The sequence below is a fragment of the Medicago truncatula genome, chromosome 6, assembly GCF_003473485.1.
Source record: "Medicago truncatula cultivar Jemalong A17 chromosome 6, MtrunA17r5.0-ANR, whole genome shotgun sequence".
NCBI lineage: Eukaryota > Viridiplantae > Streptophyta > Magnoliopsida > Fabales > Fabaceae > Medicago > Medicago truncatula.
The window spans coordinates 25,471,317-25,484,560 of record NC_053047.1 but is presented as its reverse complement, the minus strand read 5'-3'; the positions used below and the strand labels follow the sequence as shown (position 1 = coordinate 25,484,560).

The 13,244-nt window shown below is 35.5% G+C and overlaps 1 non-coding gene across 1 annotated transcript; it reads left to right on the top strand.

The window, feature by feature from the left end:
- The first annotated feature begins 478 nt into the window (after positions 1-478).
- Positions 479-585, top strand: LOC112418035 (small nucleolar RNA R71). Its single transcript, XR_003008349.1, has one exon. It is a non-coding gene; the product is annotated as a small nucleolar RNA R71 (small nucleolar RNA).
- Positions 586-13,244: the final 12,659 nt, after the last annotated feature.

The window sequence follows — 13,244 nt, the reverse complement described above, 5'->3', positions numbered from 1 at the left end:
GAGAAGTTTGGATGTTCTGGTCAACCTGGATTGTAAGTGTTTGAGTATAGATTCCTCTGTTTCATAGTGAAAGTACCCATATACTTGACCTTCTCTTCTAGTAACCCCAAACTTGCAGGTAAACATTCCCCGATTTAACGAGCTTGCTCACATAAATCACATGTAACCTTTGCAGATAATTGCGCAACCCCACGAGCTTCCAACCTCTTAGCTAGAGTTTCTAATTGAAGGCTGAGAAGTTTGTTAATAGCAAGTAAAACATCCCGAGCGTTTAGATCTATCATACCTTTCTCCTTTGGGGAAGCCTCCTCCTCAGTGTGTGTGTGCACGGTATTCATTCAGATACATGTTGTCAATCAGCTATCTTACCTCATCAGCTGTCTTGATCTTCATGGTTCCTCCTGTAGAAGCCTCTAGTAACATCTGAGTGTATGAATTTAAACTCATAGTGAAGGCTTGCATGATATCTATTTCTAAAAATTTATGACCTGGATACCTCTTTAATAGTAACTTGAACCTTTCCCATGCATCATAAAGTACTTCACCATCTTGTTGCTTGAATCTGGAAATCTCCTTCTTCAGCACCAAGTATTATTCATTTGGATAATATTTGTCCAAGAACTCTCTCTTGAGCTTATCCCAGGTTGTGATTGTACCACTTGGTAGCGTGGCCAACCAATCTTTTGCCAGTGTGGTTAGAGAATATCCAAACAACCTAAGTCGCTTGTCAGATTCTGACACCCCTGCTGGATTGATTTTGCTACAGGCATCCATAAAGTGTGTTAAGTGAGCATTGCACTCTTCTGATTCTTTGCATGAAAATTGGTTATATTTCAAATTAAGCATGACATTATTCTTGATGTTAAACACCACAAAGTTCGCTGGTTGGAACCCAAGTAATACTTCATCCAAGTTATCCAGCCTCCCATAGTCTCCTAGAGTTATGTGAGAATTTTCGTCTCTCATTTGTGACTCGTCAGATGAATAGTCGTTGTCGCGTCATTTTTTTGGAGATCAAGGCTATTTGATTAGCTTTTGACTCACTAATTATTTCACGACTGAACATTTAATTTTTAAGAAAAAGGGGAAAAAAGTTCAAACTACCCCATTTTGAAAAGATTTAGGGTTCGGGGGTTAGTTACATAAAGGGAAGGTATTAGCACCCTTTATGTCCGTAGTACTCTACGGGAACCTCTTGGTTTTACTTAATTTAATGTGCTATAACTTGCTTACTTATTTTGAAAAGAAGGAATTAAAGTGGAAAAAATAAATACCTAATATCTACATTTTTTATTGTTTGGAAGGACATGGTCCTCTGCCTACCTACCCGCGAGGGATCAAAACCTCGTAGTTCGGGGTAGAAATTGACGTTTGATTGGTTGTGTGTTTTTATTAGTTTTGAAAAAGGTTTTAAAAATAAAAGCCAAGTGGCAAAATAAGCTTGTTTGTATTTTTTTATATTAAAGAAAATGGACACAAAGTATGATTAGATTGATTGAAGTTTGATTAAGAAAATAAAATAAAATAAACGATCACTTGATTTAGGATCAAGGTTTATTGTAAAAAAAGCTTTTTTTTGTGATTTTTGTTATTTGCATGTTTTTGTTGTTTTTTTGAATAATAACTAAAATTAAAACTAACGGAGCAAGAAAGTAAAAGCGTAGGTACTTTGTAGTGACGTTGGATCACCACAAAGACCATTATCTTAAACTAAAAAAGCATAAAAATAAAGCATACAGCCACACACGCACCCATGCACCTACGACTATTACATAAAAGCCTATGATACATTCTAAAGTCTGCGGAAAAATAAATGACAAAAAAAAAATTATTTACATCAACCCTAGATTACATTCTAATTATTTACATCAACCAAATGCAATGTTAACATAATAAAATAAAATGCATGCAAGACTTTAAATAAAATGGGGTTTAATCACAAGGTAGGGGTGCAACAGTATTCAGATAGATGCAAACAGCAAGTAGAAAATAAAACAACAGAGAGTTGGGCCGAAGAACAATTTCGGAATTGGAGTTAGAGGACAGGCTAGGGCCGGTTCGGTTCAAGTCCTAGGTCGGTTCCAGAGAACCGAACCGGTTCGTAGGGGATATATATAGGGTGTAAGACCCGTTTTCATTCATTTCAAAATATTTTTCTCTCTATTCCTACTTTCCTTCCTTCTCTCGGTTCTCTCTCACTTCTCTCCTCCATGTTCTTCTTTTACTGGGTTTAAAACATGAAGATTCCGGCGAATCTTCATCTTCTCCGACGGAGGTAAGGTGGGTTCCGGTGGCGGTTGGCCGGCCGGTGCGGCGGCGCTCCACGCCGGAACCCTACTTTTTTTAATGATTTTTTTTAGTTTTCAAATTCTTTTTTCCCTCTCCTACTCGATTCTGAACTTAAAAAATAATAGGTAAGCCAACAGACCTAGATCTACAAAAAACGTAAATTACCACCCTTTTTACCTTTGGATGAACCCGGTTGTTTGCTGTTGTTTGTGACGGCAACGGATGTGTTGTAGTTGTGGTTGGTGACGGTTCTGTGATGTGTCCGGTTTGGAAGTCCGGTTTGGAAGTGCAGCTTCGAGTTGATGTTGTTCCTTAGTGATGTGCGATTCTGGCTTCTTGTGTTTCTTCTGTTGTCCTCTGTGCCTCTGCTCTTCCTCTGTATTTCCCGTGTTCTGCTGTCCGTTTTTTTGTGTTGTGCAGGTTATGTATTTATAGTGCTACTTGGGATTGGGGTTTGTTGAGAATGAGCAGAAAGTCAGTAGCTTGGGGAGGAGAAAAGGGACGCGTTTCTGTTCTAGTTTTTGCAGATAAGGTTGGTGAAATCTGGATTGGAATGGCATACACGTGACAACCTGTTATTCTGAACCTGGACCTTTTTGGATTTTTTTTATGGATATTAACAAATGAATAAAGCGATAAATGAGAAAATAAAAATAAATGCAGACTTCTTTTGGACTTATCTAAAATGGAATTAAAAGTAAAAAATAAAATTAGGATTAATTTAAAAAATAAAAGATGGAAATAATTGATTAAAGACTGAGAGAAAGAGGGCCCAACTCGGAAACAAAATGAGGTATTTTAAAATACCTCCCTGCCGAATTTTTACTGAAATGTCAGAGACTCTTATCAGGGTTAAATGACGCGTGTCAGTGAGACCTTAGGTCAAAAATTGGGGTATGACAGATGCCCCTATTTAAGTTTCTTCGTCCAGAGATTTGAAGATGAAATCTTTAATTCGATAGGCTGAAGAGACTTAAATACAAAAGTGCACCAATTTTGACCTAAGATGTTATGAATGCTCATGATGTAATTATGAATGCAGGACGACAAAGATGACTTGACTGGAATGAGAAAAAACAACCGGATACCCAAATTCTTTGAGGAAAGGATCCGACTCCACTAGGGGAATGTAGTTTCACTGGGGAAAATGATCGTCCACGACAGTTTAATGGAGACAAGATTTTTTAGTGACACTTTTTGACTTGATAAAAGGGTTTGCGAGAGTCCACTCGACCTGGTAAACATATGCCAGAATCCACTCGGCTTTTGATAAACATTCGCGAGAATCCACTCGGCTTTTGATAAACGGTTTACCGGTATCCACCGGGCTTTTGCGAGAATCCACTCGGCTTTTGATAAGCATGTGCGAGAATCAACTCGGCTTTTGATAAAAGGTTTGCCGGAATCCACCGGGCTTTTGCGAGAATCCACTCGGCTTTTGATAAGCATCTGCGAGAATCCACTCGGCTTTTGATAAAAGGTTTGCCGGAATCCACTGGGCTTTTGCGAGAATCCACTCGGCTTTTTGGTAAATGGTTTGCCGGAATCCACCGGGCTTTTGCGAGAATCCACTCGGCTTTTGATAAACATTTGCGAGAATCCACTCGGCTTTTGATAAAAGGTTTGCTGGAATCCACCGGGCTTTTACGAGAATCAACTCGGCTTGGTAAACATTTGCGAGAATCCACTCGGCTTTTGATAAAAGGTTTGCCGGAATCCACCGGGCTTTTGCGAGAATCCACTCGGCTTTTGATAAACATTTGCGAGAATCCACTCGGCTTTTGATAAAAGGTTTGCCGGAATCCACCGGACTTTTGCGAGAATCCACTCGGCTTTTGATAAGCATCTGCGAGAATCCACTCGGCTTTTTGATAAAAGGTTTGCCGGAATCCACCGGGTTTTTGCGAGAATCCAATCGGCTTTTAATAAACATTTGCGAGAATCCACTCGGCTTTTGATAAAAAGGTTTGGCGGAATCCACAGGGCTTTGATGATGCGCGACATCTCTGGACCAGACACACTAGGGATGACACTTTTGAAATTGAAATTGAAATTGATTAGTGACATGACTAGCACGGCTTTACGCTGGGGATGACACTTTGATGATAAGAAGGTAAATGGAAGATGCTCATTTGTAGAAACTTGCGGCTTGACACAATGGTAAGTTAAGACTGAACCGAAGAGACATTACCGAATCAAGATTCTGGACGACTGATGCAATTATGTGTGAATTGATGTGGTGCATATGCTGTGTACGTATGAAAATAATGGTGAATGCATGATTATATGAAAGTATGGATGTGTGAATGTATGAATGTGTGAATATGCGAATGTGCAATTGCTTGATTGTAAAGACTTTATGTGATAGGTGACTCGATGAAACGAGACAAGACAGGTAAGATGGGAGATGGACTGACATCACAGTACAAACACTCGACAAACTTCCTTGGAGATGATACTATTGTGAAAAAATCAACCCGTTGACAATGTAAGATCCGGCACAGTGTAGCAACTGATGCCTCTTGGGGGTAAAGCCCATTGTTGATAAAAGATATGGAAGAAGTCGCCATTTGTGAACTGGCATAGAGTGTCCTTCCATTGGTATGCTTCAGTAGTCATGCTTTTTTTGTTTTATTTTTCTTTGAAAATCCCTAACTTTTGTCTGGACCGCCCTTTTGGGTTTTCAGTCCACCGGGAATATATTCCTTTTTTTCTGCCCCTAATTTTTGCCTGGACCGCCCTTTCGGGTTTCAGTCCACCGGGACGCTCTCTATTGCCTAAGTCGCCTTTTCAGGTTTTCAACTTAGCGAGCTTTGATTTTTTTTGTATTTCTTTTTCTTTTTATCATGACTGCATCTTGCTCAAAGCAGAAGTCCTCTTCATAGTGCTTAGACATGTTTCTCTTCCGGAGTGTAACTGTTCTCGAGGCGGATGCTGATGTACGCTTCACCTACTCACGAGTTGAAAGAGATTGTGTTTGTTGTTCACACTTTTCAAAAGACGTAAAAAAAGTTTGTATTTTTTTTGAAAATTTTTGCTTTAAGTATTGCCGTCAAAAATAGAAGAAATTATGCAAAATAGAATGAATGAGAGTTCCAAATAAATGGGCACAAGCTCAAATTTGATGAATTGAGTGGTGGCCTGCTAAGGGCATGGCTCCATGGATTTTTGAAAATTTTGGAAAAATGATAAATGTAATGGGAATGGTACATTGAACACAAAGACCGCTATTCTCCCTAACAACTTTGAATGCCCCTCCGAGTCTTTGATCTGCAGATGCTTCGAATCGGAGGTCTTTTTATTTATTAGTTATATAATCATCATACATTGAGTATTAGACGTATAAAATGAACTATAGTATGACTTATGGCTAAAAAGGTAAGATAAACTTTTGGTAAATAAAGGTTCATCCTTTATTCTAATTGGATACGAACTCAATAAAGTTACTTCACCATGAACAAGTTACTATTGATAAAATAAGTTAAGATCAAACTAACTAATTAGGTCTATAATCAAGGTGCATTTTCCATAATAGTAAGTTGCGGTGATGTAACTCGTTTACCTGATTGTCATTTTTTGGCTGTAACTTAACTAACTAAATAAAATATGCGTTTTTATCATGTGAAAATTTACCCATGATAAGAAGTTCAAAATAGTAAGTTTATTTTGGAACATGTGTATTTTACATTAAATGTATAAGTTTTTAATAATTGATTGTTGTTTATCAATAAAAAAAATTGCTAATTTTAGTTCCATTAACTTGTGCAATATATAACACCCTATTTCTATTAAAGCGATAAAACACGCGAATAATAAATATATTCAAGAAATAGACGCTACGTCATCATAGAAAATTCAAATTCAAATTCAACATGCATGCATAAAAATCTCAACAGTCGCAGTGGATATAAACCATATAATTCAAAAGCATACATGCTATGATGTCAAAAATACATCAACATAAATGAATCTCCAAATCCCAACAATGGGTAAATCTCCAACATACATAGATAATCCAACAAATAATCTAGACTCATAACAGACGCCTAGATCAGAGACATCCTAGACTCTAAAACACCGATACCGGAGATAGCTCCCGATATCCAAATCAAGCATCAATCAATTCACCGAAGCAACTAATCCTGCACAACGTCTACCCATCCATACAGACAGGTAGGCGGTCAAAACCACTGGGGGTAAGCATTACATCAACATAATCCACATATACATTTAAACATGAGTAAAATAATTTAAATATCATATGATTAATCAAGAGTCAATAACTTCCATATATACATTCTTACCACGATTCCAAATCTCATAAATAGGTATTTAACAAACACACTTATCATCAAGTAGATTCATCAACTGTATAAGCACAAGTAAACAAGATATGCAATTTAGAGCAAAGGTCATTTATTTACAACCATCAACAAAAGTCACCAATGTACATATACACAGTCCACATAGATCACATCATTCAACAATTTCACCAATGCACAAATTCATCAAGTCACATATTCAATTATGTCACAATTCATCAACCAATCAAATGTGTGCAATGTTCTAGACTCTCCTAGATGCATGCGGTACCGTCACCAACAACAAAGGCCATCACCCAAACTAGACCACCAAAGGGTCTCTGCAAGGCCGAAGCCCAAACTAGACCACCAAAGAGTCTCTGCAAGGCTGAAGCCCAGTGATGCCAATAAAACATCATAATCACCTCAATTGGATATAAAGTCCGTCACCATCAGTCATGAATGCATGGACATATGACTCGACAACAATGCATATGTTCATACAAACCATTCACCACATTGGATATAAAATCTGTCACCATCAATCATGTATGTGTAGACATATATCTCATAACAATACATATGTTCACACAAACAATTCACCTCAACCTCACCAAACAATTAGTATACATGCATTCACTAATAGTCCATCCTCACATGTCATATATGCACTCACCAACATTTCATCATCAACATTCAATATCGACTACATCATATAGTTTCACCATTCCACATATTTCTCATATTACAAGTAAGAGAAAATACAACATCTCACGATTAATATCCTATCCAACATCTAACAAATCATCACACAACTTCATTTAGTCACATAAGGCTAGTCACTAAAGATTATAAAACAATTGGATAAGAAGGATCATTTCCGGTAATATCCCTATCAAGTGACAAACGATCCACATTGATAATTTCCAAAATAAACAATTTAATTCAAGTTTGAAAGCTCACAAAAATAATCTTAATAATCATGTGGTCAAGAGCTTAAGCCACTTACAAACTATTAGACATTAGTTCAAAGATTAGCTTAAGTCCGTATGAGAAAACCTGAGTTCACATTTTCCACATTCCCACCAGAAATCTAAATTTAACATTGTAACACCCCGTTTTCCCAACATAATAATTTCATAAAAATAATCAGATCGTATTCATATAAACGGAATGTCACATTCTTTTCTTAAAATCATAAACTGAATAAATAACTATTTATCCTTTAAAATTCAATAACAAAATCTTTAATACTTCGCAGCGGAATTTATTTAATAACTAAAACAGTCTTTGGCACGAAGGCCTCTTCATAAATGTCTCATAAAAATCCAATCTAAAACATAGTCATAAATCTTCAAAAACAATACGTAAGGAATAGAAAAGCAATAACAAAGTTCTCATCCCGTTACGTATCAGAGCACCTAAGACACACAAGAGAGAAAGCTCACACGACATCAACTATTCTTGGTTACCTGCAAGTTACTCATACGAAGAGCAACATTTCCAAGCAGAAGGGGTGAGATTTTACAAAACAATAATATTAAACATATAATTCAACAATTATAGTTAACAACATTATAAACTAATCATAGGTGGTAATATAATCATATAGCACTGCATTAACAATTCAAATTAATTTCGAATCATTATTAACTCCTTATTTATCACGTTTTATACATCAACATTTAGCACATAATAATCAAATCATAACCATCATCATATATTAATATAAACAACATAACATAAACAACGCATTATAAGGATCATCTTATAACAACATAACATCACATCACATCATAAGAATTATCGCATAACAATATCGTAATCAATATCATAATCTTCATAAGCGCTTCATTAACGACACGTGGGTAAATAACAACTTAACAACAACGACACGACTTCTACTCGACAATGCAACTTAGACATCTTGTACCTCTTGAACCATCTAGACAAAATGCGACTACGACCTCTTAATCATGCATGTGGTACCATTTAGGACATCAAGCCCCCATCGTATTGAGCGTAAATAGGCTCTCAGAGCATCAAGCCCTCTACCATCGCGTATTATGTATAAATATACATTACAGAGAATCAAGCTCTCTCCCATCTCGTATTATGCATATGCAATGGACTCAACTTCTTAACATTTTAGAACATCGACTTCTTAATACAAATCCAATAAATTGGAACATCATCCTTCATCTTAGACCGACTCATGCAGCTTAGTTAAATAACAACAGCAACACAACAGTATACCAAAACAACGCCTCAATTATTCACATATAATTCAAGCAATGCATATACAATTATATCACAATATAACAGTATCAAATCATCATAAATCAGCTTCACAGATTAACATTAATATTATATACAATATTCATAACTACCCCAAGGTTCAACTCTCAACGACTCGTGTGACAAAGATCGCAAAATCCTAAACAGGGCTTCTGTAATTGGGCAACTCGCGAGGTGAGAGCCTCTACTCGCCATGGCGAGTTCAGGTCAGTTTCCAAAAAGTTCATTCTTAATTAATCCAGGTTCAATCTCATTCTACATTCTTTCCTAATCATTATTAAACATATTCAGACACTCAAAAGCATCTAAGGATCAATTCAAAAGTCAAAATCACGAAATTTGGATAGCTCTCTGGTCATGCTCGCTATGGCGAGTTCATCTGCTCGCTATGGCGGGCTGCGACGTGCAACTCATGAGGCGGGTAAGGTTGCTCGCATGGCGAGCGATGAAGTTCATCCCTCGCCGTGGCGAGGATTGTAACACCCCGTTTTCCCAACATAAAAATTTCGCATAAATAATCCGAGTTTTTCAACATAAACGGAATGTCACATTCTTTTCTTAAAATCATAAACTGAATAAATAAATATTTATCCTTTAAAATTCAAATACAAGATCTTTAATACTTCGCAGCGGAATTTATTTCAATAACTAAAACAGTCTTTGGCACGAAGGCCTCTTCATAAATGTCTCATAAAAGTCCAATCTAAAAACATAGTCATAAATCTTCAAAAACAATACGTAAGGAATAGAAAAGCAATAACAAAGTTCCCATCCCGTTACGTATCAGAGCACCTAAGACACACGAGAAGGAAAGCTCACACGACATCAACTTATTCTTGGTTACCTGTTAGTTACCCATGGTGGGCAAACAGAAGGGGTGAGATTTCACAAACAATAATATTAAGCATATAATTCATCAATTACATTTAACAACATAAGCATCATCAATCATATTTAACAACTCATAGACAACATCATGTAATCATCATAATATTCATCATAGATAATAATATATCATAATTCACTTCTTTAATAGTTCATATAAAGAATCACAGCTTTAAACAATTTCATGATTTAACAACTTAACAACTCAACAACTTGACAACTTGACAACTTAACTTCTTGACTATGCAACTTAATCTTCTAATCATGCATGTGGTACCAATCTTTGAGCGTAAATAGGCTCCCAGGGCATCAAGCCCTCAACTTTATTTGAGCGTAAAAAGGCTCCCAGGGCATCAAGCCCTCAACTTAATTGAGCAAAGGCTCCAGGGCATCAAGCCCCCAACAATGAAATGCTAATGCATGGACTCGACCTCTTAACATCTTAAATCGACAACCTCTTATATAATCCAATAATTTGGAACTTCATCATCTTAATCAACTTAGACCGACTCATGCAGTTTAGTTAAATAACAACAGCAACACAACAGTATACAAAAACAGCATGACATAATAATATCAAATGCAAATCAACAACGTCTCAATTATTCACATATAATTCAAGTAATGCATATACAATTATATCACAATATAACAACATCAAATAATAATCAACATCTTAAAACATCATATATACATATAACACTTCATCAATCATGGACAATATCGTATTCACAAACATATACATACATATACTAATTCATCAATCATAATCAATTATTCACTGTGACCTACGTTTAGTAATTTGACCATAACTCAAATTCTATAAATCCTTTTGAATTCAAACCAACGGAATTAGAAAGCTAACATTTATACCTACAACTTTCGTGTTTACACCTAAGACCAATTCTGTACCAATCAATACCGGTTTTCATTTCATATTCGGACAAAGTTGTGCTAAAATTCATAAAAATTCACTGTGACCTATGTGCAGTAATTTGACCTTAACTCATAAACCAAAATTCATTTTCAAGTCAAACCGACGCCACTGGAAATCTAACACAATTATCTACAACTTTCATGTTTACACCAAAGGCTAATTCAAAACAGAAACGTGTGAAAAAGACGCAAGAACATGAAACAGAACATGCTGTCAGAGAGCAACTCGGGAAAAAACACACTTTTCACTCCAAAATCCCAATTTTAACTTCCCTATGCCCAAATTTGATCCCAAAAGTTTGTCTAAACATTTATATACATCAAAAGAGACTCAAAACCATATAAAACTTGACCCAAAATATTATTTTAGAAAATCATCAAATAATCACTTTTAACCCTAATTCCCAAATTCTCAAAAACTAAAACCTACAACATGTTAAATCCAATTTTCAGAATCGATGACTTAAGATTATTGAATGTTAGTCCCACCCTTACCTTATAGATGAAAATCGCAGCACTCCTAGGTCTTCTCCCTTTTCTCCAAAATTGATCGTACGTTATGTTTTTTCTAAACTAGGTTTCTCCTATTTATAACCCTTTTTTCTATTTTATCTTATTTCTCTTTCTCCCCCAAAACTCTCTAAAATCTCATAACAAACTCTCAACTCAATCTTATTTCTATTTCAAATCTTAATTTATTAAATAACAACATAAGCCACTTAATAAATCACATAATCAAATAAATATATTTTAAACTCTTCTTAATAAATTTTAAACTCAATTAAATAATTAAATAAATCAAATAATTCAAAGAGGGCGTTACAACTCCACCCCCCTTAAAAGAATTTCGTCCTCGAAATTCAAAGCACACAAGAAAGGAATTTAATTATTGCCTAAACATCTTAAACCAAACATAGCCAAATAGAAACTTCAAACAAAACATGTAAGCCACATCAAAGTTAGTCAATCAAACATGATCACATAATAAACATAACCATTAGTCAGAAAACACAACAACAATCAAGACAACATAAGACAGTATTTCAACTGTCACACGACTTGACACGACTCAACTACTTGGCCGGACGGACCGACCTGCTCTGATACCAATTGTAACACCCCGTTTTCCCAACATAAAAATTTCGCATAAATAATCCGAGTTTTTCAACATAAACGGAATGTCACATTCTTTTCTTAAAATCATAAACTGAATAAATAAATATTTATCCTTTAAAATTCAAATACAAGATCTTTAATACTTCGCAGCGGAATTTATTTCAATAACTAAAACAGTCTTTGGCACGAAGGCCTCTTCATAAATGTCTCATAAAAGTCCAATCTAAAAACATAGTCATAAATCTTCAAAAACAATACGTAAGGAATAGAAAAGCAATAACAAAGTTCCCATCCCGTTACGTATCAGAGCACCTAAGACACACGAGAAGGAAAGCTCACACGACATCAACTTATTCTTGGTTACCTGTTAGTTACCCATGGTGGGCAAACAGAAGGGGTGAGATTTCACAAACAATAATATTAAGCATATAATTCATCAATTACATTTAACAACATAAGCATCATCAATCATATTTAACAACTCATAGACAACATCATGTAATCATCATAATATTCATCATAGATAATAATATATCATAATTCACTTCTTTAATAGTTCATATAAAGAATCACAGCTTTAAACAATTTCATGATTTAACAACTTAACAACTCAACAACTTGACAACTTGACAACTTAACTTCTTGACTATGCAACTTAATCTTCTAATCATGCATGTGGTACCAATCTTTGAGCGTAAATAGGCTCCCAGGGCATCAAGCCCTCAACTTTATTTGAGCGTAAAAAGGCTCCCAGGGCATCAAGCCCTCAACTTAATTGAGCAAAGGCTCCAGGGCATCAAGCCCCCAACAATGAAATGCTAATGCATGGACTCGACCTCTTAACATCTTAAATCGACAACCTCTTATATAATCCAATAATTTGGAACTTCATCATCTTAATCAACTTAGACCGACTCATGCAGTTTAGTTAAATAACAACAGCAACACAACAGTATACAAAAACAGCATGACATAATAATATCAAATGCAAATCAACAACGTCTCAATTATTCACATATAATTCAAGTAATGCATATACAATTATATCACAATATAACAACATCAAATAATAATCAACATCTTAAAACATCATATATACATATAACACTTCATCAATCATGGACAATATCGTATTCACAAACATATACATACATATACTAATTCATCAATCATAATCAATTATTCACTGTGACCTACGTTTAGTAATTTGACCATAACTCAAATTCTATAAATCCTTTTGAATTCAAACCAACGGAATTAGAAAGCTAACATTTATACCTACAACTTTCGTGTTTACACCTAAGACCAATTCTGTACCAATCAATACCGGTTTTCATTTCATATTCGGACAAAGTTGTGCTGAAATTCATAAAAATTCACTGTGACCTACGTGCAGTAATTTGACCTTAACTCATAAAC